The 23,658-nt window shown below is 44.7% G+C and overlaps 1 long non-coding RNA gene across 2 annotated transcripts; it reads left to right on the top strand.

Moving 5' to 3' along the window:
* The first annotated feature begins 14 nt into the window (after positions 1 to 14).
* On the top strand, positions 15 to 23,142 carry LOC140844463 (uncharacterized). Of its 2 annotated transcripts, none has more exons than XR_012122816.1 (3): positions 15 to 313; positions 2,087 to 2,198; positions 22,978 to 23,142. It is a non-coding gene; the product is annotated as an uncharacterized lncRNA (long non-coding RNA). The 2 variants fall into 2 exon arrangements; XR_012122815.1 differs by lacking the exon at positions 22,978 to 23,142 and adding an exon at positions 5,964 to 6,597.
* The last annotated feature ends 516 nt before the right edge of the window (positions 23,143 to 23,658 follow it).

Genomic DNA, 23,658 nt, shown 5'->3' with positions numbered 1-23,658 from the left:
CGGGGCCGGAGCCGAATGCCGAGCCGGCCCGCGCGGCGAGCGCCCCCTGCGCGGTGAGCCGAGGCCTCGGAGCTGCGCTAGGCAGGCTGCGGCTTCCTGGCCCAGGGAGAGGAGCGCGGCCCAGGCCTGGAGCCCCTACTCCCAAATAACAGAGTGGGGCGTCCGCGGCTCAGAAGTCCGAGCTCCGGTCGCTACTGGGCCTGTAGCCAACGGAAAAGGAGTCCATTGATTGGATAGACTGGACTGCTTTAGGCTGTTCCAAGAAAGATCTGGGAATTCCATCAAACAATAAGACGTTCTGAATTAGAAGCAGGTGGGTGAGAAGAGGGTTGGGTAGAACAGTCTCTGAGTCTGTTACCACGACATCACAGGGGTGAGATGTGCCCACACCCCCTGGGGCCTGTGACCAACTAAGGGCCTCCTAATTATAGACGAGAAGCCCCACGCGCACCATAGGCTGAGCTGTATTAGAGCTGCCCCTGAGCGGGTATCAGGGTTTCCTCAAGCACACTCATCTGGCCCATTCTCGTAAGGTAGTTAGGAGACCCAATTCCTCCAGCTGTGGCTCCCAGCAGCCCACGTCCCCCCATCTCCCTCTCCAGTCTCCTAGAAGCAGTCCATACTGAAAGGCCTCTCTCACAGGTGAACAGGTGATCTTGTGGTCACGTGTACTAAGGTGTTAATGGGCCGTTCATCCTGGTTACCTTTTGTAGCCCGGCTGCTGCGTGTTATTTTAAGGGGAGAAGACTCTCCTTAGAGAGCTGTCACAGATGATCTTTTTGTTTGCTGGGCTGGCCCACCGCACCTGTAAGCCTGAGACCAGACTCCTTACTCATTCAGCATTTACTGAGTAGTATCTTCTCCCCAGGCACTGCTCTGGGTACTGAGAGTAAGGCAGCCTACAAACCAAGATTCTTACGTTCTAGTGAGGATCGCGATGGCGAGGTGATACACAAGTAAATGTAGATCTGATTATGACAAATATTGTGAGGAAACATGCAATAGAGTAAGAATAGAGTGACAGAGGAAGTAATCTTTTATTTAGATAGGGTGGTTGGGAGTACGCCCACCCTGAAGGCTTGTAGGGCCAGTCAATAGTAAAATGGAGACCCACATATCATACGTCTACATATTTAAAAATCATAAACCAAGTTAAACTGTCACGTAAAATTCCTATTCTTTCATCTTGGTAAGTATACTTTAATACTCCGGAAGGCCAAATTTAAGTTTAAAATTCTTGGCCTCCCCCAAGATGTGCACTGGAATGGGGTGTCTTAGGCCGAGACTGGTCCCTGCCCCTTGGCCTTCTTACTCTTTGCACTCTGTACTTCAAGGGGCCTGTGCATACACCTATAGTATCCCTTCTGCACATATGAGCTCTGCCCACACCACCTGCAAATGGCCACCCTTGGCTCCTCAAGAGGACAGACCTCGGGAAAAGGCCAATGCAGTCCCTAGAAGAAGCTGGCCTGGTGCTACTGGGACAGGGAGTTCTAGGGCGTCAGGTACCCACAGTGTGACCTAAGGGGTGAGGAGCAGGAGTTTGGGGTGAGCATACCCCCTTGGCCCAGATGAGTTTCTTGCTCTGTGGAAAGGGGCATGGCTGGAAGAGGGCCAGGGAGCTCAAAACTGAAGGCAGGGGCTTCTCTTGCCCTGGTCTTAAGGCAGTTCTACCAAGGTCACGTGTGAGCCGAATGAGTGGGGGGGGGAGCCTGTGGCAATCTGGGCTAAGAGTATTCCAGGCAGAGGTCTGGAGGCTGGGGTTTTTGCTCCCTTTGTATGTTCATATTCTCTGTGCCCAAAGTCTTGAACTGCACAAAAAAGTTAAATGTCAGTACCTCCCCCACTTCCCCAGCCACTTCCAGTTGCTGGGCACTCCTCCCTGGGAGTCAGCTTCTGCTACCCCCTGCCTTCCCTCCTGGCAGCCGCTAGGACCAGGGCTGCCTGGGGGTCACTGGGATAGAATCTCACTAACCTTAGATTCTAGGAGTTGGCAAACACTCCGGTGGCCTGGTCAGGTGCCAGTAAAAGTCAAGTGCCTTCAAATATCACTACTGTTAAACAGTGTTGTACTTATCTTCCCCAGAGGCCTGGAAATTAAGGAGGCAGTGTCTACTGAACCCGCTGAGCACATGGGAAAGACACCTCAGATGAGTTCACAAAGATTTCCTCGTTCACTCTCTGTTCCAATGCATCAGGTATGGAAAAAAATACAAATGGCTTGAACAGAGCAGAGAAAGTTTCTTGGCAATGGGGCCAAAGAAATTAGGGCTGAGAGTTATATAATCGGGGGCGTCAGTCTCTCAGAATAGGGATTTTTCAACTTTTTAAAGTCTTGAAAGCCTTTGTTCAAACAGTCTTGAAGCCTGAACAGATAAAAGCAAGTTGAAGGGTGTTGCCTTGAGCAATACCCATTTTCTGTGGTCTACAGGGCTCCTTGTGAACTGCACTTCTCCTTAGTCCACCGCTTGAAAACCACTGGTCTAGAACTGAGGGCAGAAAGTATAGTATCACAACCTGCCCCGCTTCCCCGTCCAGAATTATCCTGGGATGAAAAGGTAGCAGAGAAGAAATCTATTCAAGAATGGGGTGTGGAGGGGAAAAAGGTCCTGAGGAGAGTATTGAAAGTGGGGGGACTTAGGAATTCCTACCCAGGGCCCCTGTTCCCCTTCCTGCATACTAGGAAAGTGAGCCACGACGAATCAGATGAGAGAATAATAATAGTGTTAGCTAATACTTCGCACCTGCTGATATAAGCACTTAGAGATGTTACTCACACCAACTCTGTGAGGTTGACAGGATTATTACCCCATTCATTCAGATGAGGAGACCGAGGTAGAAGGGGCCCTGCTGACTTTCCCACTTGTGAATCATTCATGTTATGTGTGAATAAAAGAGAGGGAATCCGGGAGTTTGTCAATCAAAAATGAGATAGATGGGCAGAGGTATGCAGCTTATACACAAATACAGATAATTATGGTGAGCAACAGAATAGTGTTTGGTAAAATATGTCATCCGGTAAGAGCATTAGATGACTTTCCACCTACTCATTTGCGCTGAGGGTCAGAGAGGGTGCGTGTGACTGGACGGCAAGTGCCCAGGAGCAGAGGAGGGATCTTTGCTCTGACCCTTCACAACTCGCCTCATGGGCTTCCAGATGAAACTTTCCATAGCTGGGCTTGGTTAGAACAGTTCAGAGACTTGGAGGAGCGGTAGTAAGAGCCTGCATCAGTAGGTACGCAGAAAAGGGAAGGCACGTTCCAAGGGTTTGCTGAAGGCGGGTAGTGGAATGACTGTTTACAGAGAGAGAGATGAGGTCCCTAGTGACTGACAATAGCAAGCAGTCCTTTAAGGGAAGGAACTCCCGTGAAAACTGGTGGGAGCTGGAATCAAGGCAGAGGAGCCACCCAGCTGGAGCTGGAGCAGCAAAATGCCACCGCTGCCAGGACCCCAGGGAAGCAGGGACTCATCGGAAAGTCTCACTTCCACTTCATTCCCCACCAGCCCTCTGATGTCTTGGCAGTGCCCGCCGTTGGCCAAACCCAATCAAAGCCAGAGGCTGGGGGTGCCCTGATAATAGTTCACAGAGGTCAGCTTCCAAGACACAAGGCAGTTGGGGAGGGTGGAGAGTGGAGAATACTCTACCTGGTACAGGGCCCCTCAACTTCAGCTCTTCACAGCCTTAGAAATGAGGATGGAAAACACAAAACCCCCTGCCCGTCCTTCTGTGAGTCTCGTGGGTGGGTGCGGGGGGGCCAGAAGTCCACCTGACCACTGGAGAGAGAGAGCCTGGGGGGAGGGCTGCTAAGCAGTTCCTTTCCAGCTCCTCTCGATTTCCTGTTCAGACTTAGTCTCTTGCCTTGTTCTTTATCTGTAGAGGAGACCAAGGCCCTGAAAAGTCAGGAGACTTGCTCAAGGCCACATAGCAGGGTAATGGCAGAGTCCACTTGTCAGGCTTACTAACACAGCTGGACATATTGAGGGGTCCTCTGTGGAACGGGTGTTTCAGGCAGAAACCCAGGTTCAACTAGAGCTTCCCCAGTAGGCCCAGGTCACCTGATGGCAATTGAAAGGGAACAGGTTCCCCTCACCTCTTTTGCCACACACACCCTCACACATGCAAGGACAGCTAATTATTTAGAGTGGAATGAAGAGAGGCAATTATGAACTCAAGGCCTGTTGTCTGGGCTCCCTGGCCAATATCAGGAGTGAAGGCTTTGGGGAACCTGGAAGTCATCCAATGAGGCCTAAAGTCAAAAGCAAGAAGCCCGCACTCCTGAGTCGCTGGGGGAGGGAACCCAGTCTTCCCCATAGAAGGCCTCTGGGGTCCTTGCCAACACATTGATTTTGTGAGGTACATTTGGGAGCACTTTAGGTTTCTGGACTAGATAGCCTAATTTACAATATTTCCTGCCATGACTTGAGGGTATACACCACAGTTCTTGTATAACAGATACATTTGCATAACTATAAAATATTACACTATTCCTGTGAAAGGACCAACTTTATGAAAACTTTCTGGCATAACAAGACCCTTGTTATTTGCCTGGAGACAAGACACATAGGATGATGTCCGTACATGTGTCAGAAGCTGTACTATGCACGTGTGTGCAAGAGGGCAGTCAGTTGAAGTTAGGATGAGGTCACCCTCCCCCACCACCAAAGCCACAGTTCTGGAACTGTCTTGGAAGGTGCCAGGGGGCAGTAAATGAGCACTTGGTCTTTGGAGTTAGGATGCTTGGGGGTTGATCCTGTGATGGTTGTATTTTGAGCAGCTGTGATGTGGCCAGTCCTCAAACTAGTCTAGTTTCACCAGTCCAAGGTGAAAAGTTTCCTATTTTGAAATTATATATTTCTTATTTCTTAAGTGTTTATTTTAAAAATGAAATACGGGATGAATAGACAGAGCACAGAAAATTGTTAGGGCAGTGAAACTATGGTATATGATACTATAATGATGGATACATGTCATTATGCATTTGTTAAAACCTATACAACATACACCCTGCCGAGTGAACCCTAACGTGAACTCTGGACTTTGGGTGATAATGATGGTGGCATAGGTTCAGAGACTGTAACAAGTGTGCCGTTCTGGAGTAGACTGTTGACGGTGAGGGAGGCATGTGTGGGGACAGGAGGTATTTGAGAATTCTCTGTATTCTCTGCTCAATTTTGCTGTGGACTAAAACTGCTCTAAAACATTGTCTATTTTTTAAAAATGTAATGATGATAGAGCATGAGTAACTTAAAAATTTCTCTTTAATGGAAAAAAATAAAAAGTTAGCCTTCTATCTGGTCCCTGAAATAGGTTGGAAATCTTGCTGACCCATAAAAACAATAGTTTGTGATTGACGTGTTGAATGTTGTAAAGGTAAGGCCACACTTGGGAGTAGAGTCTGGGTCTTGACATCAAAGTGAGGGCACTTCCAGGGCCCATGACCCACCTGCAGAAGGACATTCTCCCCAGTCTGGCACACAGAACTGGGAGATTGAAAGCGCTGCGTGAACTGTACAGAGGCGTTATGGCAGCCTACTTTCTCTACATTAATGGTAGAGAAAGATGTCCAGGATACATTTACTGAAAAGGGCAAGTGACAGGGACAATATGTGCAATATCATCACACTTCTGTAAATATTTCAAAGATATGCATGCTTATATGTGCATTATTCGTAAATAAATGCACTTCTAAATTTATTTTTAAAAACCTCTGGTTAACTTACCGGCACTGCAGTGGGGAGGAAATGTTTAATTTTATGACCCTGTTTTCTTTGAAAACAATGTGCAGCAGCAAGCACAGCCGTAATCGCCCATTCTGGAAGTACGAGTGCTTACTGCGGGCCAAGCGTGCTAAGTGAAGGAGTCTGGCAGGGAGGATGTGTCAGTGACCGGTACCCCTGTGTCCGCTCCAGTAAGGAGCAAGCACAGAAACAAATAGAGATTGAACTCCTCTGCTTTCTTACAGATAGAGTTCATTGGAGAAGGTGGCTTTAATGTGTTCCCACAAAGTGTCCCTCCTGTTTCACCCTGGAATTAAACAATTCCCACAGGGACTGAGTTGCCTAGTACGTTGCCTGAACTGATGAGAAATCCTCAGAAGTCACCCTCCCGAAGGCTGGCAGATCTCAGGGAAAGAGAACCTGGCAGGGGCTGAACTGCACTGTCAAACTCTTTTTCCCCATCTTACCAGTGAGGTCACTTGTCCACCCTCTCAGTGGTGAGTGGGGGCCAGGGGGGAGCTGGAAGTGTGTGGTTTGCCCTCTGCGGGGATGGGTGGACTGCACCTCCACAGGTCAGCCCTGAATGTGCTGTATGTTTTATCTCACCTGGTTTCCAGAACAACCTATAATATGGTTTTCTTCATTTTGAGGCCCAGAGAGCTAAATAACTTGCCGAAGGTCACACAGCTATTCAGAGGGCAGCATGAGATTTCAGCCCCCGATTTCTGTATCTCCAAAGCTCATGCTTAACCCCAGATATGCTCCGCCCTCCCAGAAGGCCTGGAGGGAGCTCCTGAGTGGCGGGCTTAAGACCACGCCCTCTAAATTCAGCAATGCTGGTCAAAATGGCTTAAGTGCACATTCTTTGACTATGTACTTCTATGTCTTTAAATAAATCTTACAGCTATACTTGTGCACATGTCTAAAGGCCTATCTCTTAGGAAGGGTCACTGGGAAAGTCACCCTCGGTCCCCTGTTTGGGGTAAATCAAAGGGCACTGCCCTCAGTGACTTATAAACCATTCTGAGGATGTCCTATGTCCAAATAAACAGTGCACATATTAAAACTGGAAATCTAGTTGTCTAAGGTCCAGCTGAGAGTATGGGGCCAGTTCTAGCTGTCAGGATTGCTTTTCTCTTTGTCATACAGCCATTAAAAATAGTGAGATGGCATATCGAATTTACCGAGTATCATAATTCCTCCAGGTGGTAAAGATACCTCGAGACAAGTGCTGGGCATAGAAGCCACAGGGCATAAATCTGCAAAGAAGTAAAAAGCTAACCTTTGCAAACAATATGGCTTCTCTCTCACTTACCAACTTTACATTTCCCTGTATGGCCCCGGAAGATGACTGGTTAGCCAGAGACGGGTAAGATTCCTCAAGGGAGGAACAACCTAAGACAGGCACAGTCGCAGGGGGGCCATCAGGTGAGAATTTGGGGATCAACAGAGGTGAGGCTCAGAACCTCACCCCCCCTGCTTTGAGAGAAATCTTCTGCATCCGTGGATGTCTTGCTGCCCTTGTCTAGCCTGGATTAATACTTAGTCCATAGGCACACACCTGATCATCTGATCATCTACATTTGCCTTCTTACAGCACTAAACTATGTTTTCTACCTTTACCTTGCATCTACCTACCACTTCAGCATTTTATTAAAAATAAAAATAATAATAATAATAGGAGAAATGTGGGATCAACATATAAATCAAGTACAAAAATCAAATGAATATTCATATTTGACCTGATGGTTTATAGGTCATATTGCATGATCAAAACCGAAAGTTTCTGTGATGACTGCCCTTGTACTGTTCACCATGTAAGAATTTATTCACTCTGTAAGAATTCGTTCACCATGTAAGAACTTGTTCGTTATGCTTCAGAAGATTGGAGACTGACGAGAATTAGGCTTGAGATGGATTAATGATTGTACATTGAGCATTGACCCCCCTATACTGAATTTTATTGTTGTTAACAACCATTTGATCAATAAATATGAGAGATGCCCTCTCAAAAAAAAAAAAAAAAAATAGTGAGATGGACTTACATTAATGATAAAGATGTCCAGGATACATTTACTGAAAACGGCTAGTGGCAGGAACAATATGTTTAACATCATCACATTTTTGTAAATATTTCAAAGATATACATGCTTATATATGCATTATTCTTAAATAAATGAACTTTTAAATTTATTTTTAAAAACTTCTACTTAACTTACCAGTATTGTCTTTGCTTGGGAGGCTGCAGTGCAGAGAAATGTTTAATTTTATGACCCTGTTTTCTTTGAAAAAAATGTTCAGGCTCATGTATTACCTTTTGAAAATAAACTTTACTGAGGTATCATTGACATACAATAAAATGCATGCATTTTACATGTGCATTTCATTGTGTCCTAAGAAATACATGTGTGTATATAACCAACAGTAATCAAAATATAAAACACTTCAATCTCCCCACGGCTTTCCCTTGTGTACTTGGAGGCCCCTAACCTCAACCCCCAGCCTCAGGTCACCAGTGGTCAGCTTTTTGTCACTATAGGATAGTTTTGCCTGTTCTAGAACTTCACATAAATGGAATCACACAGCAGGTACTTTTTTGTATCTAGCTGGTTTTGCTTGTCATGTTTTTGAGATTGATTTTTCTTGTTGCAATTCCTCAAAAAGTTAAACATAGTTACTCCATTCATCAGTTGGTGGGCATTTTTTGGGTTATTGCCACTTTTCTGGCTATTGTGAATAATGCTGCTGTGAATGCTCACGTACACTTTCTCTGTGTGTGAGTGTGTGCACATGTTTCAGTTCTCCTGGGAACACTCCTAGGAATGGAATTGCTCGGTCATAATGGCAGCTCTGTGTTTAATTTTTTAAGGAATTGAGATAGTAATTCTTTCCTTTTCATTGCATAGTATTCCGTTCTATGAATACAGCATAATTTATCCATGCTATTGGACACCTGGGGTGTTTCCACTTTGGGGTTATTATAAAGAAGTTGGGATTTTTCTTGTACAGATCTTTTTGTATGTATATATATGTTTTTATTTATTTTGACAAAATGTCTAATACCAGGTACCACCTGGAGGACTCAGCCTCTATAACCAAGAGACCTCTATGTTAGGAGTGGAATTCCTAGGTCATAGGGCAGGTATATATTTAGTGTTAGAAGAAGTTACCAGACCATTTCTCTAAATGATTGTGCCATTTTATATTCCCACCAACATTGTATGAGAGTTCAGGGTGTACATATCCTTGCCAATATTTGGTGATATCAGTCTTTTTTAATGTTAGCCATGCTGGCAGGTGTGTAGTAGCATCTCATTTGGGTTTTAATTTGCATTTCCCTGTTAACGAATGGTTGGACATCTTTTCATGACTATTAAATCTTTTTCTGTGTGAAGTAGCTATTGAAGTCTTCTGCTTGCTGAGTTGTAAGAATTCTACACATATATATGTCCATATTTGCTAGATGCAAATCCTTTGTCAGTTATATACTTTGCAGATATTTTTTATCAGTCAATAGCTACCCTATTCATTTTCTTAGTGGTGTCTTTTGATGAGCTGAAGGTTTTCATTTTTATAAAGTCAAATTTATCAATTTTTTTCTTTTACGGTTTGTACTTTATGTGTCCTAAGAAATCGTTGCCTACCCCCAGTGTACTAAAGATTTTCTTGTAGGTTTTCTTTTAGAAGTTTCATGGTTTTAACTTTCACATTTAGATCTTTGATCCATTTTGAGTTCATTTTTGTGTATGAGGATAAGGGTCAGAGCTCATTTTGTCCTCATACAAATATCCAGTTGTTTTGAAACATTTGTTGTAAAGATTATCCTTTCCTTACTGAAATTGGTAGCTTTTTCACAAATCAATTTACCATTTATATGTGTGTCTATTTCTGGACTCTATATTCTGTTCCACTAAAATACACATACGTATATATGTAAGGATGTAGACATGTAAGGATTGACATATTTTTATGCCATTATTGTATTGTCTTGATTACTGTAGCTTTATAGAATTTTTTAAATTGAGATAAAATTCATGTGCAATAAATTCACCTTTTAAAGTACACAATTCAGTGATTTCATTTTTAGTATACTCAAAAGGTTTTACAACCATCACTACTAATTCCAGAACATTTCCATCACCCCCCAAAGAAACTATATATCCATTAATAGCCATTTCCCATTGTCCCATTTTCCTTTTTCCTGCACCTACTTATCTATATTCTGTCTATATGGATTTGCCTATGCTGGACATTTCATATTAGTGAAATCATTCAACTTGTGGCCTTTGGGTCTACTTTCTTTCACTCAGCATAATGTTTTCAAGGTTCATCTATGTTGTAGCAAATATTAGTACCTCTTTCCTTTAGATGGCCAAATAGTATTCCATTAAATAGATATACCACATTTCATTTATCCATTCATTATTTGAAGGACATTTAGATTGTTTCCATATTTGTGCTATTACAAATAACATTGCTATGACAATGTACAAGTTTTTCCTGTGAACATGTATTTTCAATTCCCTTGGGTATATTCCTAGGCGAGGAATTGTGGGGTCCTATGGTAAGTCTATGTTTAACTTTTTGAGGAATTGCTATAGTAATCTTTTAAATTAATTAGTAGAAATCTTCTAGTTTTGTTTCTCTTTTTCAAAATTGTTTTGGCTATCCTAGTTTTTTGTACTTCTACATGAATTTTAGAATCAACTTATCAATTTAAAAGTTTTGAAAAGCCTGCTGGGGTTTTGATTGGAATTGCATTGCATCTACAGATCAATTTGCTTTGCTACATTTTAATTTTTATAATTTGCTAATTTTTAAAACATTGCTCTCTATGTAGAGTCAGATCATAGCCAGAAAGGTAGGAACCCAGGTGGGATTGCTAAAATGTTTTTGCCACATCTTTAGGGTTAGAGCAATCTCAGCACAGCTCATGCAACAGCATAGGCCTGCAGGCCCTGAAGCCAGCTAGCTGAAGAAAATATTTAAGTCTCAGTTCAAATGTTTTCTCCCCAGAACTTGCCCTGACCAGCCTCTTTAGAGCCCTTCCTCCTGCATTACCGTATCTTAGCAATATCTTTGTGGTAAGAAGCAGCTACATTTGTACCAGGAACTTCTAATTCCATGTTAAAATATATTCCCCCTACACTGGCTTGAAAAGTTTTTGTTCTAATTTTCCTTTTGAGATTTCTTTCTTGAATTATTTAGAAGTGCATTGTTTAATTTCTGAATGTTTGGGATTTCCCTACATCTCTCAACACTGTTCATTTCTAATTTCATTTCCTTGAGGTCATACTTGAAAATTTGTATGATTTTAATGGTTTTAGATTTATTACAATTTGTCTGACATTCCTGCATATGGTCTGTCCTGGTGAACATTCCATGGGCACTGTGGGAATTCTGCAGTCTTTGGGCAAAGTGTTCTGAAAACATCAGTTAGGTCAAGGTAGCTGACAGTGTCAGTCACTCTTCTTGTCTTTACTGACTTTGTCTCACTTTATTGATTGCTAAGAGGAAGAGAGGTTGAAAATCTCTACTTGTGTTTGTGGAATTGTCTATATTTCTCTCCTGTAGACTTTTGCTTCATGAATTTTGAGCCTCTGTTAAAAGAACATATGTATCTCTGACTATTATGGTTTCCTTTTTATCTTTACATTACAAAACATCCATTTTTATTTTTACTAATATTCTTTAACCTGAATTCTATTTTATCTATTATTAATATACCCTCTATAGTCTTATGCTTACTGCTTAAATGTCATAGCCTTTTCTGTTCATCTACTTTCAAGTTATCTGTGTCCTCATATTTAAAGTAAGTTTCTTCAGAAAGCAGAGTTGGGTCTTGCTTTTTCAAGTCATTCTCACAATCTCTGCCTTTTAGCCATAGTGTTTAGCCCATGAACATACACTATAATAATGATATGGTTGGATTTATGTTTATTGTTGTCTTAATTTATTTTCTGTTTTTCCTCCCTTGGTTTTTCTCCCTTTCCCCCTTCTCTTGGACTTTTTTGAATGTTACCTCAACTCCCATTTTAATATACCTGTCAGCTTTTGAGCACTTTCTCTTTGCAATTATTAGTGGTGGCCTTTTGCCTCCCCAGGGCTTAGTGGGCAATGTTTAGAGAATTTTTTGGCTGTCACACCTGAGGAGAGTGTTCTTCTGGCATTCAGTGGGTTGAGGCCAGGGACTCTGCTCAGCATCCCACAATGTCCAGGACAGTCCCTCCCACGCCCCACCACCACCCAGCCACTACCACAGAGCGTGATCTGCCTGAAAAGGCTGGTAGTGTCACTATTGAGAGGCACTGATTCTTTTCATTCCACTTACAGATAATATTGTACCACTCTATATAAAATGCATTTTGCCATTTTGAGTCCTTTGGCCACCACACTGCCTCTGTCCTTTATAGCAGGCGCTGGCAAATCTATGGTTAGTGGGCCTAATCCAGCCTGCTGCCTATTTTTGTCCTTAGAGTGTTATTGGAACATAGCTATGCTCACTTGTTTGTGTTTTGTGTATGGCTACTTTTGCACTACAGTGCACAGTTGAGGACTGGTGGCAGAGATCCTATGGCTCTCAAATCCAAAGTACTTACTCTCTTACCCTTTACAGAAAAGTTTACCATTTCTTGCTTTATATTATAGTTGCCATCTGTTTTCATTGCACCTACTTACAAAAGTACAAGAAATCATTATTTTTTTTGTTTCAGTTAGCCATTTGTATTTTAAAGAAATTAAGATGAAAAATAGACTTTTCCATTTGTTAGACAGGTACTATTTCCAATTCTCTTCATTCCTTCTTGAAGATCTGAGTGTCGATCTGGTATTATTTTCCTTTAGCACTGAGAAATTTATCATTTCTTGTAGTGAAGCTCTGCTGACAGGGAGTTTCCTTAATTTTATTTTATTTGAAATTGTCTTTATTTACCCTTATTCTTGGAAGGATATTTTCATGAGATACAGAATTGGCAAGTCATTTTTTTTCTTCCACCACTTTAAAAATGTTTCCATGGCTTCTGATGAGAAGTTAGCTGTCACCCATATCACTGGTCCCCTGTATGTAATGTGCTGTCTTCCTCTAACTGCTTTCTCTTTCTGTTTGCTTCTCAACGTTTGACTATGACGTGCCCAGCTAGGGTTTTCTTCATAGTTACCCTGCTCCAGTTTCACCGAGCTTCTTGATCCCATGAATTTGTTTCACCATATTTGGGAAATAATGGTTCAGCCATTCTTTCTTCAGATAATTTTTTCAGTTCCATTCTTTTTCTGTGACTCCAATTATAAATATGTTGGACACATGTTCCACAGATTCTATGGGTCTCAGAAACTTTTCTGATTTTTGTAAATTTTGTTATTCCTCTGTGTTCTTAGAGTAATTTCTATTGATCTTTGAGGTCACTGAATTTTTCTTCAGTCATCTCCATTCTGCTGTTTAACCTATTCCCAATTTTTATTTCAGATATTGCAATTTTAGCTTATTTCATAGATTATAACATTTTGCTCTAGAATTTCCATTTAGTTATTTTTTATGATTTTTATTTTTCTTGAGATTCCTTACCTTTTTATTCATTGCAAGCATATTTTTCTTTATATGATTGAACATAGATATATAGCTGCTTTAAAGTCCTGTTTCCTGATTCCAGCATCTGAGTCATTTTGTAGTTGTTTTCTATAAAGAATAGGATACATTTTCTTGTCAGGTGACAAGTAATTTTGAATCATCTCCTGGACATTGTGAATATTATGCCATAGGGACTCTGGAATCTGTTGTATTCTGCCAGAGAGTTGACTTTTTTTTTGGTTTGATTTGGTTCAGTTTTACCAAGTAATTAACTTGGCTAACTACAGACTACAAGCATTGACTCTTGGAAAGCAGCTCAAAATTAGTTCACTTCTTCCCAAGCTGGACTGGTTGCACCACATATGTGTACTAACTTGTTTTTTGAAAGGGTACTAACACCTTCTGGCAGGGATTCCAGTGTAAATACAAAATAAAAAATATGAGGGTGTTCTCTCTCTTCCTACTTATGTTTGTATGTAGGTATTAAAAGTCTAATGTAAAACTTTATTCCAGAGAAAAGTTTTGTGCTCAACATTCTGTTCTTCACAGCTTCTTTGGCCTTGAATGATGCGATTAGTCCATGGAACTACCACATAACTAGTTTATGTCATCTGGGAATATATCAAGAAGATTAACAGCTGAACTGCAGCTTTTGGTAAAACATATTGGAGGGAATGTCTCCATGTTTCTCTTCAGACCCCTTATCCAGTTTCTTTTACATGTCTTTCTCCTCCACCATTTGATGTTTCTGTGAGATGTTAAGTTCTTTTCTATCTTCATTCCCCTGATCATTTTCCTTTGTCTCCTGCATCCCACTTAGGAGAGGGAAAAAAAAAACGGGATCATTTTCATAGCAGGGGACAGGGAGGAGGAGCAGAGAAGGTGTTTGCTAAAGAGAATGTGGTGCCTGTTTTTTCCTGATGCTTCTGTCTTCAGTGACAAATCAAATACTGAACTCAGCCTGGCTTCTGTGCCAGAGCATACCCCTTTCCTGTGGAGCTCCATGGCCAGGGCACAAACACCCATCCGCCCACACTGAGAGGCTCTAAGTCATCCAGAGGTGCAGCTCCCCCTTGCCTCCTGTGAGGAGGGCCAGAGCAGGAGCAGGCCCTCGGTAAGCAGGCTCCTGGGGATGCTGGTGCCTTCCTTCCTCTTCCTTCCCTGGGAAACAGGCAGGCTTGTTAGATCTGGGGAGGCAGCATTAGACGATGGAGAAAACAAATAAAACATGAGCCTGGAGTTCAATAGGCCTGATAAGGACTCACAGGTCCTCGGCTTATCTATGTCTGATGCTGGACAATGTCCTCTTGCCCTCTGACCCCTGCTTCCCACTGGGAGGATACTGCTTCTCTTTGGTCACAATGAGGCTTATTTATCTAATTTTTGTAAAGTAGCTCTTCTCCAAACTCTTACCTGATACATCCTAATCCACCAGAGAGCTTTCACAGGAACCTAATCTGGAAGATTATTTCCACTCTGGGGCAACCCCAGAGCACAGACATTCAGCAAGTGGAAGGGCAGGACCAGCCGATGACAGCTGCAGACATTACGGCAGGAGGGCTCCCTGAGGACAGCAAGGATATTATTCCCTTTTTTCCAGGTGTCAGGAGCACAAACTCAAGCCTGAGTTTTGCAGGCCTCCTGAGACTGGGTGGAGGTAGAAGGAATTGCTCATGCTTTGGAAGGGAGTGATCTCAGAATGCAGAGGCTGCTGCTAGACACCCTCCCCTACACTCATCACCAGCTCTCAGGGGATCTCCACCTTCTGTGGCCCGGCTTTATAAAGGAAACCCCACCCAGAATGAACAAACTCAAAGCGCATTCAGTGTTGACAGTCCATGAATCTCTTTAGCACACGCTGGCTTCTTTGTTGGAAGTAGATGAGCTATTTCCCCATCATTAAAATGATGGAGCTGAAGAAACTGAGGCTCAGGCAGGCTCAGAAAGTTGCTCCAGTTCTACGTCTAATCAGTAACACACACCAGCGCCCAACCTGGACCAATAGACCACGCAGTGCCAGTGCCAAGGGAGCAGAGAGAGAGCAGAGACCACACCCTCCCTGGAGCCATGCTGCTCTACTTCTGTAGTCAAGTGGCTTCCCACCTTCCAAAATAAACCATTTTATATATTTTTCTCTTTTCTCAAACCTCCAATATACCTCCCTCTCCCAGCCTGATTTTAGTCACTCTGGTCACAAAATAGAAGCCATTGGGCAGGAATTTCTTCCTTCTTTTCACAACCAAACTTTACAACAGAGCTGTCTGTATCCACTGCCTCCATGTGCTCTCCTGCCCCTTATTCCTCAGCGCACTTGGTCTGGTTTCTGATCTCACCACTCCACTGAAACTGCTCATCAAGGTCAACAACGACCTCCAAGTTGCCCCATTCAGTGCTCACACCTGCCTTCCGCTGACTCAACCTGGCACAGCCTGTGACACAGCTGATGGCTCCCTCTTTCTTGAAACACTTTCTTCTTTTGCCTTTCAGTGTAAACCACGTAAATCCATTTTCTATTGCTGCAGTAACAAATTATGGCAAACTTACTGTCTTAAAACAATGCAAATTTATCTTACGGTTCTGGAGGCCAACACAGGTCTCACTGGCTGAAATCAAGGCATTGGTGGTGCTGTGGTCCATTCTTGAGGTTCTAGGGGAGAATCTGTTTCCTTGGTCTTTTGGGTTTTTGGCAGAATTCCATCCTTGTAGTTGTAGGGCTGAGATCCCACATCTTTGCTGTTGGCTAAGGACCACTCCTGGCTTGTGGAGGCCACCACAGTCCTTGGCTCCTCCATCTCCAAAGCCTACAAAGGTGGGTCAAGACCCCCTCGTGTTTCGAATCTCCTCTCCCTTTTCCGTCACCAGGTTCTCTAACCTCCTCTTCTACCTTCCTTTTCCATTTTTAAGGACTCTGGTGGTCAGACTGGGCCACCCAGATAATCCAGGATAATCTCTACATCTCAAGGTCTTTAGCCTTAACTGCACCTGAAGGTCCCTGTTGCCTGTAAGGTAATGCACTCACAGGTCCGTGGGTCGGGTTTGGGGCCACTGTCTGGCCTACTGCACTGCTCCTCGTCCTCCTCCTTCACCAGCGCCTTCTTCTCAGTCTTCTTTCCTGGCTCTTCATCACCCACGACCTCTAAAAGTTAGAAACCTGCAGCTTCAGCCTTCGGATCTCTTCCTCGTCTGCTACACTTTCTCCATAAGCAACCTCATCCAATTCTGTGGCTTTAAAATACCATCTGCTAAAACAATGCTCCTACATTTTCATTTTCAGCCTAAATTCACTCTTGAGTTCAAGATGGATAGATTGGACTCAACATTCCACTTGAATTTGTGACCACCATCTCAAACTTATCATTTCCAAACTGAAACCCAGTTTTCTTTACAAACCCTGCATCCCCCTAGCCTGGGAGACGTGATCCTCATACAGGTCCCACTCCAGCTCCAGCTCAGGCCCCAAGCCTAGGGTCATGCTGGGTTTCTGTTTTTAACTCACCCCCTTCATCCAATCAGTTAGCCAAACTCACTGATTTGCTCCCCACCCACTTCTCTCCACACTCACTAGGCCCAGCTGCATGCAGACATTCACAGGTCCTCCCACCTGTCACCTGGAGTACTGCAGTAGCTTTCTGGTTGGTACCCAGCCTTGCCTCTTACCCCAACCGATGCTCCACAGTCCAGCCAGAGCAAGCTTTAAAAACACAGCCAAACCAAGTCATGTCCCTGCTTCAGACCACCCAAAGTCTTCTCAATGTAGTTACAATAAAAATCTGTTGCCTAAAGCTTTGCTACTCAAAGTGTGGTCCATGGACCAGCTGCATTGGCCTAACCTGGAAGCATATTAGGGATGCAGAATCTCAGGACCCATCTCAGACCTTCTGAATCTGAATCTGTGCTTTAACAAGATCCCCACATGGAGTGTCGGCGTCCCACTCTTTGAGAGGCATATCATCTGGCCCCTCTCTGCCTTCATGACTTCTGTTTTCTATCCATCACTCTGCCCCTTGCGAACTACCTTTACAGGACATAAGCCTCCCTCTGTTTCTCGTATTATGTCAAACACACTACCACCCCTGCCCTTTGCACTAGCTGATTTCTTTTCTTAGAACACCCTTTTCCTGATTCTGTGCACAGACAGCTCCTCATTATTCAGGTCTTAGTTGTAATGTCACTCCCTCAGAGAGTCCATCTGTGACCATCCCACTGAAAGTCATTCTCCACCTCCCCTGCCTTCACTAGTCATTCACCCTCAATTTACCCTATTGATTTCTTTCCTGCCCCTTACCTCCATCTGTAAGGTTCATATTTATTTATTTGCTTTCATGTTAAATATCTTCCTCCTCTCGCCCTCTCCTGCCCCAAGAACATAAGATGAACGAAGGCAGGGACCCTTGTCTGTCTTGCTCACTGCTGTTACCTGGGGCCTAGCAAAGTGCCCACCCGAGAAATCTGCCTTGAATGAATGGGCAGCGAATGCTCCACCCTTCCCTCTTCCCAGGTCCCTCCTGTTGTCCGCTTTCCAATGTTTCTGTTCCTATTACAGAGGACAGATCAGGCGGCCAGAGTGTCTGGTTCTTGGAATTCTCCAGGTCTTCAGGAATAGCTCTTGCCCATCACTAGTCAATAAAGGAGATTTTTTTCCAGCGCTCAATCTGTTAACAATCTGAGGATGCCTGAACTAAGTCCATATAATAATCACACTTAATTGATAACTTACATAACACTTATTATTTGCCAAGCACTGTGTTAAGCCCTTTACCTATACTGAATAAGCTCACTTATTCCTCAGTTATTCTTTATTATAATTATCACCATTTTACAGATGTGGAAATAAGGCACAGAGAGATTAAATAACATACTCCAAGTTTCATAATAAGGGAGTGGTGGTGATGACCTCCTTACACCCAGACTGGAGGGGCCTTTTCCCAGGCCTCATGCTTTAGAGGACCAGGTTCTGGAGATGTCCTTTCCCACAGGGCACAGAATCCATGGGGCCACCAAGGGGCAGGTCCACACGTACTTCTAGAACACACTGTGTACCTGGGACTATGAAATTCCCAACCCAAATGGCCATGAGTCTGCTTCCAGGGCCTCTTCCTGCCAGGGTTCATCTTCCAGAGGGTGGACAGCACCCCTGAGTGGGCTTAAATGGTGGCCAAGTGTCAAGTTTTTGCAAAAGGTATGGGCGGAGCTTGAATATGAGGCCCAGTGCCCGCCCACCTATGGGAAGGCCCCTCAAGACGTAGGACAGGGCAGGGTCTGAGTAAGGAAGGGGTGGGCCACGCGCTGGGGGCCCACTTTCCCCACCCCTCCTCATTCAGACACACGGCATAGTGAGTTCTGCGTCAGAATTCTAAATCCAGACCTGGCCTCCGAGGTCACCAAGGTTTACGTGTGTGTTAACATGACTAATAACTTTGAAAATGTTTAAATATTGAAACCTATGGCTTGTGGCCTCCCCTTGTCCTCCGGCCCTGGCCTCACAGGTGCTGCCCCTGGCAGCCTGGCTCAGGGCTTACACCCCACGCTGTAACTGGGAACCCTCCGTGCTCTGAGTCATGCCCCTCCCCACAGGTCTAGATCCTCTGCTCCCCAGGAGGCTCCGTCCTGCAGGTGCTCCTCCCCTGGAAGCCCAAATACTGGTCATTTCCACTGTATCCAGGCAACGCTGGGCTGGTCCTTTGCTGGGGTCCCACAAGCCGAGGGCTGGGGGAGGCTGCTGTGGCCAGTGTCCCGCTGCCCCCTGTGCCCCCTGTGCCTTGGGTTCAAATCCCCACTCTGCTGTTTATTAGCTGTTTCACTTGGGCAACTCATGTAACCCCCTGGACTATTCCACGTTCTACCTTCAAGGATTAATTGGGAAAGTCAGCACCCTTGGTAATGTTTACCACCACCATGGCATCCTCTACCCTTTGCTCTGAGCCCTCTCCAAGAAGCCAGAGGCTGTCACCAAAACACAAAGCTGGCAGGAACCAATAAAGAGCAACAGACTTACCCTAATGGTGAGCCCTGGAGCGTGGGCACGGCTGAGTCGGAAGGGATGTAGAACAGGTTTTCCCAGGAGTGCCTGGAAGCAGGATTCCGTGGGACGTTGGAAGCCAGCGTGGCCTGGGAGTGTGGCAGACCTAGTCTCCACCTGCGGAATTCCCTGCTCCCTTTAACATTCTTCCACCTGGGAGCTGGGCCAGTCTGCCTCTGCTAATAAAGATTGCACCACACACTCAGACACACACAAGATCCACAGACATGCAAACTGTTTTAGGTTAGGTCATTTTTAGTAGCTAAATATAGACCATCATTTGACAAGAGTTCAGTGTTCCTATTGAGAAATTAAGACTGTCTTTCATTCTGAGACCCATTTCAGGCAAGATGTTACTCTGAGCAGGGTTGAAGAGGGGGGCACAGTGATTTCTGAAGAACAGGATGTGGAAGCTGACATTCCTTTCTTTGCCCTATTTGGGCAGATGTGAGGTCCAAATTCATATAGAGGAATCACAGCTATGTGATTCTAACCAGAGACCAGAGACTGTGAAGTCAAAGTGCTGACTGCAGACCCAAGTGGTTTTCTCCCTTCTGTGCACTGATACCTGGAAGTCAGGCTTCGGCAGATTGTGTTCAGTAAAAGCAAGCACCCAAATTTAGGAGCTGAGAGGTAATGCAGGCGGGTGTCTGTGGACAGATGCAGTATAGAGCTCTCCATCTGATTATTTGAATTCAAATCCAGCTGCACCACTTGCTAGCTGAATGACATTGAACAAGTTAATCACCCTCCCCATACCTCAACCATCTTATCTTAAATGGGTCTACTAATAGTATCTGCTTCATAGGATAATATTCAGATTCATTGATTAATGTACATTAATATTTGTAAATACTTAGATGCAAAACACTTGGAGCAGTGACTTAGAGTATAACAGTCATGTTGCTTATCATCGTTTACCAGCCAAGGGGACCAGGCCAGAGGCTTGGAAACGGTGGCACCGCATCGCACTTCAGTGAGCCCCATAGCAAACTCGAGGCTGCCCTGCGTGTGGGTGTGCGGTGAGGACGTGAGCCCAGCTGGGGGCTCTGCCGCCTGTGCTAATGGGTTCGGCCCTATTGTGAAAAGTGGGGAGGTAGTTAAAGATTCCTATTTTGCTGTGGACAGGTTTTGGTGTCTTATCTAGGAAGTGGTGCCCTGGGGCCTGGGGTTTCCCTCCCAGAATTATTTGGAAGAAGACAGAACTCATTCCGAGTCCTGAGGAGGAGGCTCCGATAGGAGGGACAATGATCAAAGACAAACAGAGGAGAAAGGGCTCGGCTCTGGGAACCAGGCAGACCCGGGTGAGTCTAGGTTGAGACACTCACAAGCTCTGTGTTTTGGGGCAAGGCCCTTACCCTTTAAACCCCCATTTCCTCACCTGCAAAATGGGGCCTACCTCATTAGGCGGTCGTGAGGACTAAATCCAATGATGTTTGCGAAGTGCTGAGCACAGTGAGCTGATGCCCGGTGAGTCACCCTGCTCATTGCTATGGGTGAAGGAACTTGAGAGGTATGAACTTCCAGTTATAAAATAAATAAGTCATGGGGATGCGATGCACAGAATGGCAGCTGCTGTATTGCAAATTTGAAAGATGTTAAAAATCTTAAAAGCTCCTATCAAGAAAAAAAAGATGGTCACTTTGTATGGTGACAGGTGGTAACTAGACTTAATGTGGAGATCATTTCACAATGTATAACATGTCGAATCTCTACGTTATATACCTGAAACTAACATAATGTGATATGTCAGTTGTGTCTCAAAAAAAAGGAGAGGAGAGAAAGAGAAATGGTCAGAAACAGGAGACAGGAGGTTTGTCCATGAGTCACCCAGCTCTGATAATGTCTGAGTCTGTTTGCTCAACTGTAAAATGAAACGATCGCTTCATTGATTTTTATGACAATTAAAAGCAATAACGTATATAAAGCTCCTGAAATAAAAAGAAAATCTCTCACCAAATTTACTTCTTATTAACGATGTAACAACTTCTGGGAATAGGAAAGGGGAGGCAGTATGGCCGCGGGTAGAAAATGGGAGTACTTAGGTCTTTGGAAAATGGTACCTCCACTGTCAATGAGTAAGGAGACTTTCTAGATGATTCTGCCAGTTTATGAGACTCACCCTGACCTCTCTAGCCTGCCTCCTCATCTCGGGGAGAACGGATACATTCCAGTTTGTAAACCTCCCAGGTTGGGGAACAGCCCCCCGGGCTCTGCTATGTTACCCCAAGTTTAATGCCCTGCAGGGAGGCCTCTTGACAGGGGACAGGGGACCCTCCCCGAGGCCCCCCACCATTCAGACGCTCATACCTGCCGGCACAATACAACTGATGCCCACAGATGCGGGAGAGGGGACCCCAAGGACTGCTCACTGAGTGGGGTGGGTGGGCTGCGCTGCGGTGTCATCAGGGCTGCCAATTCTCCTGTCCCCACGTGAGTGAGCACTGCTCCAATCAAGAAAGCCTGCCTTCCCATTCCCACTCAGGGTTTCCCTCTGCGTGGACTGCCCTGCTCAGTCTCTGCTTCAAGCTGAATGCTCAGGCCCCACCCCCTCCTGAAAGGCCTCTTGAGAACCACAGACCACCACCGTCCCCCTGGCTGCATGGCCAGCGCTCAAGTGCTGCGAGGCAGCCTGGCCCCAGCCTTCCTGGCTTGCTCGGTGGGGCACTGGCCTCTGCTGTCAGGCTGAGTCCCTCTTCCCCTTCCTGCCCTGGCCGGTGGGTTCTACTCCGGAAGGCACCCAGTGGTGCTGGGACATCTTTCTATGTTGACAGATGGTAACTACACTGTTTGGGATGAAGATTTAATAATGTAGATAACTGTTGAATCATTGTGTTACATACTTGAAACCCATATAATATTGTGTATCAATTATACTTTCATAAAAATAATATATATGTAAAAAAAAAAACCCAAAGAACCAAAGGGCACTCCCTCTGCATCCCTGTCCCTCACTGGCTTGACCCTGTCACTCACTCCCCTGGTTCCAGCTCCCCAAGGTGACATACTGTACCTTGGGTTAATCCCAACCATCCCCAGGGCCAGGCGAGGCCCTGGGTGCCCTGCGCTGAGCTCAGCCTCTGCCCTGCTCCCCTGCTCACTGGGCTACAACTGCACCGGTCTTATTCCTATTCTTTAGTCCTGTCTTAGAGCCTTTGCACTGGCTGTTCCCTCTGCCTGGAATGTACTTCCTTCTGTTCTCCTCACAAGTGGCTGCTTCTCATCATTTATGCCTCAGCTCAAATGTTAGCTTCTCAGAATGGCCCTCCTGACCTTCCTGTACAATGGGAGCTCTTGCTCCTGTCCCCTTTCTTACCTCACTGCTCTAGAATCTTCCCAGGTCTTACTACTGCCCTCTTTATGCAGTGGTTTGTTGTTTATTACCTGTCTGCTCACATAGAATGTAAGCAGTCAGAATAGGGATCTGGATTTCTCATTTTGTATTGGCATCCACAGTGCATAGAACAGTGTCAGAAACTAGTAGATAGATGTGGGATGGATGCATGCAAGGATGGACCTAGCCCCCGGGTGGGGATTACCTAACGGTGTCCTTTACTTATCAACAGGTGTGAGTGTTGTCTCCATACCCCAGTCAGAATGTATGAAAGGGAAATTTGAAGACTTTCTGGCTAGGGAATAAGATCAAGAATAATGGCTCCTTCTCTGGTGCTTTTAGATTCGAGAAGTGCTCCATTTGGGGGTGTCTGGCATGTGGTTGTGCTCCGGAGTGGAGGGACGGAGAAGATGAGCACTCAAGGCCCTTCCGGTCATAACAGAGGCCACGGAAGCCTGTTGGCGTGATGACGCAACAGGCAGTGTTACTCAGGTACACCTTTATTTAGTCACAAACTCATACTTTGCCAAGAAAGTCAGCAGCTGGGGATATGTTCATTTGCAGACACGCTGGCTGTGAAGGAAACAGCCATATCCCATTCTTCTCCCTTACACAAGGGACATGCCTTCACAGCTGAAATTTCTAGATGCTTGCTTTCCAAGTCTCTCTTACTATTTGAGGGGGTCATGTGGCCAACAGTCCATCAAGGGAAGCTTTCTGGGGACTTTTGGGAATAATTTCAAACATTTCTTAAGTTAACATTTTAAAACTCTTTGCTCGTTGGCACCAATATTTCTTCTTTGCTGATATGAACACTTTCTCAATGAATACATAGTCATTTGCTAATGTCATTAAAAAAGAATCACACCTTGTTGTTTCTGGGCATAATTTCCCCCTCCGACTAAAAGAGAGAATAAGGTAAATGCAAGTCTCCTCCCGCCTCTCTTCGGATGTTCTTGTGTGAGGACAGAGTACTTAGAGGGGCCGTCACGACCCAGGGAATCAAGGAGGTGTTGACAAAAA

Source organism: Manis javanica, chromosome 11 (assembly GCF_040802235.1).
Source record: "Manis javanica isolate MJ-LG chromosome 11, MJ_LKY, whole genome shotgun sequence".
Taxonomy (NCBI): Eukaryota; Metazoa; Chordata; class Mammalia; order Pholidota; family Manidae; genus Manis; species Manis javanica.
Note: the sequence above shows the minus strand (reverse complement) of the source record. Positions and strands in the feature narration are given on the sequence as shown.